The sequence below is a fragment of the Geotrypetes seraphini genome, chromosome 6 (assembly GCF_902459505.1).
Source record: "Geotrypetes seraphini chromosome 6, aGeoSer1.1, whole genome shotgun sequence".
NCBI classification, from domain to species: domain Eukaryota; kingdom Metazoa; phylum Chordata; class Amphibia; order Gymnophiona; family Dermophiidae; genus Geotrypetes; species Geotrypetes seraphini.
In genome coordinates this window covers 139,790,920-139,798,790 of record NC_047089.1, presented here as the reverse complement: position 1 = coordinate 139,798,790, position 7,871 = coordinate 139,790,920, and positions in this window count along the sequence as shown.

Below are 7,871 nucleotides of genomic sequence, written 5' to 3'. Positions count from 1 at the left end.
TAAAAGTTGTTAGAAACCTAACTCGCAGAGAACGCTACGCACTTTCAAAAAATGCAGTGAATAAAAGCACGTCTCCTAACTCGCAGGGAACGCTACGCACTCTCAAAAAATGCAGTGAATAAAAGCATGTCTACCCAGGAAGAAGGAAGGAAAAGTAAGAGTGTCATAAAAGAAAGGATGACATCTCCTTAGAAAGAAATTGTGGTACCGTCCGAACTGACACCCCAGATTTTTTATTTTTTTTTTATAACTTTATTTTTATTGAAATTAACATACTTACAAGTATAACTACTTGGTTTAGAAATACAGAATCATGTTCCAAAAGAAAAACATCATTAAACATTGCAATATTTAAAATAAATATATATATGAAACTTAACTCTTCCTTAGACCTCAATTAGGAGGAGGAAAAAGAAAACAAAGATATTATAGGGAGTAATATTACAATAATACAACGAAAAAGTAAAGACTTAAATGCTACAACCCAGCATTCCCTTTAAGCTACATTCCCTCCACTAGATAAACCTTTGAGATCTAAAAAGGAATGTAGATGATCTGGTGTAAAATACACATATTTCAGACCCTTAAACTTAATAACACATTTGCATGGATAAGCTAGCAGAAAAGTAGCACCTAGCTTCCTTGTCTCTTCTCTCATGCCCAAAAACATTTTCCGTCTTTCCTGGGTTATTCTAGTTACATCATGATATAACTATAAACGTTGACCACAAAAAAGTGATCCAGACTTTTTAAAGAATAACCTCATAACTGCATTAAGATCTTGTTCAAAGATAAAGTTAACAATTAAAGTTCCTCTTTCTTTAACTTCCATAGATGATTCCTCTAATATTGCCGTAAGATTTTGCAAGTCTTTATCAGTGACCAAGTTCTCACCCTTAGGTATATCTGAATTTCTTTTTGAAGTAGGTAAAAAGTATACTTTATTTAGGGGCGGAATCTGATCTTGTGGATAGTTCAAACATTCTACCAGAAATTTTTTAAAAATCTCAATGGGTGATATTGCCAAAATCCTTGGGCAATTTAGGATTCTCAAGTTCAATCTTCTGTTAAAGTTCTCAATCATTTCTATTTTACAGGCAGTGGAATTTTGTTCTTTAACAATAGTGGTAATTGAATTTTTCAATGAAGCTGACTCAATTTGTATTTTGTCCATACACTCTTGCTTGACTTTTACCAGACTTTCAGAAAAGTTATCCATTTTCTTAACCATTACCTCAATATCTGAGGCAGTCTTCTCCACCTTCACATCCAGTCTCTTGATAGCCTCCAAAAGTATCTCCAGAGTCACTGCTGGGGTGCTTGTTGGTGCTCCTTCTCCTTCAGCAGCCCTTCCACCCAGCGTTCCAGCTAGGGCAGTAGCTCCTCCCATTGCCTGCTCCGGGGTCTCCAGCTCCTCTCCCTCGGGGCCAAGTTCGACACTCTGCGCCTCTGCTGGACATGGGGGCGCAGAGAGATGCGGTGGAGACAGTGATGTCATCAAGTCCAAAGACCCGAGTGCTCCCTCACTCAGGTCCGACGCGGAACTCTCCCTCCGCGGGGATATCTGGGCGTCGGCTGGGCTCAGCGGCTGCAGAAACTGCTGAATTGTCTGAGGCATTCCGATAGAGTAAGTATCAGGTTCAAATTATTGAAATGAAGAAAAAACGCTAAGCCTGCCGAGCACAGCTACATAGCGTCCGCCATCTTGTGTTCCTCCTGTACATAATATCAACACCCCAGATTTTGTAAATCAGAAATAGGAATCCCTGCCAAACAAGGCCTGCAACTCAGAAAACTGCCGAGCTGAAGCCATGGCCACAAGAAACCCCGTGTTCAATGGCACAGCCCTTTAGAGTCTCAAAAGACAAGGATGAAATGAAGCCTTTGGTAAACTGTGAAGAAGTACCTTAAGACTGTACTCCGGACAGGGCTTTCTAAGAGATGTATGAATATACCATACTCCGTTTAGGAACTGAACTACATGAAGCTGAGAAGTAAGTGAAGAGCAATATACCTAGCCCTTGTAATAAACACTTAAAGCTGAAGGGAATTGAACGCTAAGCCACTTGGCAATACACTTGTGCCAAAAAAGAACTCTGGAAGGGTGCAAATGTTGAGAAGTACTCAAGAAAGGAAAAACCTCCAAAGAAAGCAGAAGCCACAGGTGAAGACGTCTTTATCGCCTGGATAATAATAATAATTATTTTATTTTTGTATACCGCCATACCCAGGGAGTTCTAGGCGGTTCACAGCAGTTAGATGAAATACAAACAATGCAATTGAGATTGAAAAAAAACCAAACAAAGCAATCATAGAAGTCAAACTAGTTATACGTCTACAATTTAAGTGAAGGAAAAAATACATACAATTTAAGTGAAGGAAAAATACATACAAGCCATAAGGAGGGAGCAACAATCTTAAAAGAATGAGAGGAGCTAGTGATGAAGTACGTTAAGGATTCGGTCTGTTGAATAGTTGAGTTTTAACCTGCTTTCTAAAATTGAGATACGAAGAGGCATCAAGCACAATTTGGGCGAGCCATGAATTTAGTTTAGCCGCTTGAAAAGAGAAGGTTCTTTCGAAGAATCTTTTAAGATGACACGATTTTAGTGAGGGAAAAGCTAACAGATTTATTCTGCAGGAGCTCTTATTGTTATAACTCAGGTTGAAGTGAGGGTAAAGATAATCCGGTGACATACCAAATACTGTTTTGTAGCAGATGCATAAGAACTTAAATAAAACTCTGGATTCGAACGGCAGCCAGTGCAACTTGTGGTAGAAAGGGGTGATGTGTTCCCATTTCTTCAGGCCAAAGATGAGAAAAAACAACCTGCTTTGCAAAACCCTTACATGTCAGCCATGACTTTTCAAAAGCTAGGTCGTAATACCAAAGTAGTACGAATATCCATGTTGATTGGACCCTAGGTGAGCAAATACGGAGATACCAGGAAACTAAACAGTCCGGCTGTCGAAAGACTCATCAGATCCGCATAGCAAGGATGGCACAGCCAATCCAGAGATTCTACAAATACTGTGCTCTGAAAGCGAGTTTGAGATGGCAAATCCAAGCCATCATCAGCCAGGGGAAAAACACTGAAAAAAGAGAAACTAGAGGCGAGAAAGAAGCCACGCTGCTACCCCCTCTGACTCCCATTCCCTGTGCCCGCCGAAGAAGCTAGGAAGCTTAGAATTTCAAGACGAGGCCATGAGGTCTACTTCCAGGAGATCTCACTTCTATAAAAAGAGCTGGAACGACTGAGCCAAAATTCTCAATATCCAGGATGTAGAAGATTTCACTATTACTAACATTTACACTTTCTAGAGCGTACATAGTGCTGTACACTGTAACATACAATAAATGGGCCATGCTCAGATTTCGCAGAGAGAAAGTCTATCCAAACTGTTTTCTTGACCCACAAAATGATCTGCCAACAGAAGAGGAAGATGAGGGTCCACCCACTGAAGTAGAACCACAACTTTACCCGCCAACGAGTACATCACCTACTGCCCAGGCTGTAGAGAAATACCCCTATCATAATACTGACTGAAAAGACCAGAAGAATGGTCTGAAGCTCCAGAAACTGACCATGCTCCAGAGTAGAAGAATGAACAAGTAATGAGCCACCTCTTAAGACCAGACTCCTGGAGCTGAGGATGGAAGGCACCGAGCCTCCCAACCTGACAGCTCGGGATGTTTGGTGACCATGAGCTAGTCCAGCAAAGACCGAGGCATGCCTTTGAAAAGAGAAATCTCTCTGAGCCACCAAATCATACAGAGTGATGCTTAAGGAGCCTAACAAATAATTGGAGCCCTGAGATACCAGGAACCACCGGAACAAAAGCGACTGCTGTAGCGTTATAATGGGAAAGCAAGCCGAAGTTCCCAGTGAAGTCAGCAACATGGATCCTAGAACCTGTACAGAATCCCATACTCTTGGTCATGGTGACCGAAGAAGAATGCAAACCTGAGACTGTGACCCATCGCCCTAGTCTCTGGGAAGAAACATATTTCTCTCCTATATGAATAAAAACATCTCCCCGATATACCTATAAATAGTACAGGAGAAAAGAGCGCTGTGCAAATTCGAAGATTCACATCCAAAGAACTGAGGAAAAGAAACGAAGCAGTCAGTCAAGAAGAAACTAGGTGAATCGCCTGGTAGCGCCAAAACGGTACCACTGCCCACATTTTCAAAAATGTTCATGAAGCCTTGGGTAGGTGAAATGGCATGTGCCAAAACTGAAAGCGAGGCAAGCAAACCTATTACCGATTCGGAGTCCATAGTGAAAATGTAAATATTCTCCCAGTTTTTCTGCAAAAATGTGTAAACCTGAGAAACTAATTCAGCAGAATGGGATCCAGCCTGCCCAATGCCCACATCTTGGGCACCATGCAGTAAGTGGAACAACATCCCTTAGTTCCTGAAGAACTGCCCTGAGGACCAGTAACACTTAGGGAAACACAAAACATAGAGACTCCAAGATCGAATGAACCGGAAACCTGGGGAAGATGCAAAGTTGCAAGCATCCTGAAAAATGTTCACTGCTCCCTGACCTGACATTATAGTGTCTTCCACCTCATGAGAAAGCCTGAAGAGTCTTTGGAAGAAGTCAGGATCCCCTCAGAATGAAGTGCAGAAGGTCAGGGAATGGCAAGATGAGAACTATAGGATCTGTAAGAAGAAAGAAACTCTCTAGGAAAAATCAAGTTTCGCAATGTAAAGGAGTATACTGGAACCATGAAAACAGTACTAACTCCATGCAACGTGAGCGAAATACGTATGGCCTTTAAAGTGAATACGTACTAGACGCAATCAAGATGCTGCATCTCCGCCCCGTGGAAAACAACAGCATCCTAACAGGTATCAGACAAAGCTCACATCACTAATGAGAGCTTCAGGGAAGAGGCTAACAGCCACATAGCGCGTGCTCCTCTGCGGATTTGATAGAATAGGTAACTGGCTCCTGATTAGAAGAAGCTGTACAGCCCTTCCTGTCTGATCAGGGGGTCCGTCTAGCATGTGCCATGAGAAAATGGCGACAGGAGAAACCAGAGTGATAAGCATGGAAATTTGAAGTCCAGGCCCCCTCAGAAATAGAGAAAGAGAGTCCTGGCCGCAGGAAGATGCGAAGTGTCATTATGCCCATAGAGACAGCCCAAACTTGGAAACTGTTTGTACTACCTTTAGGCATATATATCCTATGCCACTACTAGACACATGCAGCACAGCACAGAGGCCCAAATAAGAAGGACAGTTACCAACAGACAAAGGCTCAATCTGCAGGGACCCCAAGAGAGACAATGAGATACCTTTTTCTTCAGCCCTTGAGGGCCACCGAAAGCCTCCCCCACCCAGCGACTTCCTAGGCAGAGGAAGGAGGAAGTTTCTGCCATCTTGTCCCTCCTTCCTCCGCCCGACGCCGTGCAAGCAGGAGGATTCTGCTCTCTCTTAGAGCCCCTGCCTCTCCAGCCACCGGGGATCGCTGACGCAGCCCGACTTTTGAGTCGGATTTTTCTTCTTCAGCCCTTGAGGGCCACCGAAAGCCTCTCCCCGCAGCGACTTCCTAGGCAGAGGAAGGAGGAAGTTTCTGCCATCTTGTCCCTCCTTCCTCCGCCCAACGCCGTGCAAACAGGAGGACTCTGCTCTCTATTAGAGCCCCTGCCTCTCCAACCACCTCTCCAGCGAATTCTGAACACTACCCATACATCCACTCTCACAACCAACACAAATAACTACCAAACCGCAATCCTCACAAATTTAAAAAAAAAAAAAAAAAAAAAATGGCACTGCGTACACACAACCTCATTCTTGCCCTCATACTAATTGCCACATTTATAGCAAAATGGAAAACCACAGGCTACCAAATACAAACCATCCCTATCCTAACAACAACACACAGACCTGTTCAACATACCAGAAAACTGCATACCACTAGAACACTAACTCCATGCCCACTATCCAGCCAAGCCAGCATCCCAACCATCTGGGGAAAAAGACCCCCACCAAAACCTAACTCAAACACACAAAAATACCAAACCTCACCAAGAACTATCATCAATACAACCACTACACCAACCACAAAATACACTACAATTGCTTGCGCATATATGAACATCAGATCCGTCAGCCCAAAGGCAGAATTAATCAAAGATTGGCTGACCAAAGACAATCTAGGCTGTCTCTTCCTAACTGAAACATGGCTCACCTCTGAGTCAGATCCAAGCATCACAGAAATCTGCCCCAAAGGATATAAACTTGAAGTAGTATGTCGAGAAAACAGAAGAGGAGGAGGTCTAGCAATCATAACAAAAAACAATCTCAACATCGACGTACTAACCAAGCACTCCACCCCTTATCTTGATCTGCTAGCCTGCCAAATATCTGACAAATCACTCAATGGAAACCTGAACTGTCTTATTTGCTACATTACACCAGGTAAATGGAACACTTCAAAACAAGAACTTGAAGAATTCATCTTCCAGAACTCACTCTCCTCCACACATAACTTGATCCTCGGAGACTTAAATCTCCACTTAGAAGATCAATCATCCAAACAAACAACAGATATACTCTCATACCTCAACACTTTATCCTATCAAATTCTCAACCCAGAACCCACACACGAAAAAGGTCATCAACTTGATATAGCAGCTTACTCATCTCCAAATCAAAACACACAAAACATCTACATCTCAAACGGGTCCTGGCACCCTACTCTATGGTCAGACCATTTCAAATATTCATTCACCATCAATTGGGCTCAAAATAACAACAAACCCATCCCAAAGAAAACACTCATCAAATTCAGACCGAAAATCGAACCTCACACATTCTGGAACACAGTCGACCCCGAAATCGACCCCAACAACCCCAAAGAATTCATAAACAGCTGGCGGACCCTCAGTGAATCCACACTAAACGAACTTGCTCCAATAAAAAACAAAAACAAAATAGACAGACCATCTAATAAATGGTTCGACGACGAACTTCTACAACTAAAAAGAAAATGCAGACAATTAGAAAGGTCATGGAAAAAACAAAAACACAACCACATCAAAGATGAATGGAAAATCCTAATCAAACAATACAATACCAAACTGAAGGAAAAACGAAAAAACTACTACTCCAAACTCATCAGCACCGAAAAACCAGACACAAGAATACTTTTTGACATCTTAAGAAATCTCACCGATACCAAACCATTTCTCGCCACCCAAGGAAACCAAACTCCCACAGCCACCCAATTAGCGGATCACTTCAAACACAAAATCATCACAACCAGATCCACATTCAACAATTCAAGAATCAACATAGAAGAAATACTAATCAATCCCAAAACAGACGAAGCAATCCCAGCAGACAGGATATGGACAAACTTCCCAAAGATACAATGGTCAGACTTGAACAGGCTTTACAAAAAATACAGCAAATCCTCATGTGACTTGAACAACTGTCCCTCATACTTACTAGCAACAGCTTCCACCAAATTTAAAGCTAGCCTCACACTATGGCTTCAAACAACACTAAGTGAAGGTCATTTCCCACCGGAATTAGGAGAAATCATAATTACACCTATCCTAAAAGATCCCAAAGGTCCTATAGATAATCCTGCAAACTATAGACCAATCGCTTCAATCCCTCTATACATTAAAATAACAGAAGGCCTTGTCGCACAACACCTCTCCAACTACCTTGAAGACCATCACATACTACATCCATCACAATCTGGATTCAGATCCAACCATAGCACAGAAACTCTACTGGTATCACTATTAGACATTGCCCGACAACACCTCAGCAAAGGAAACAAGCTGCTTCTCATTCAACTCGATCTTTCTGCGGCATTCGACCTAGTTGACCATCACACAC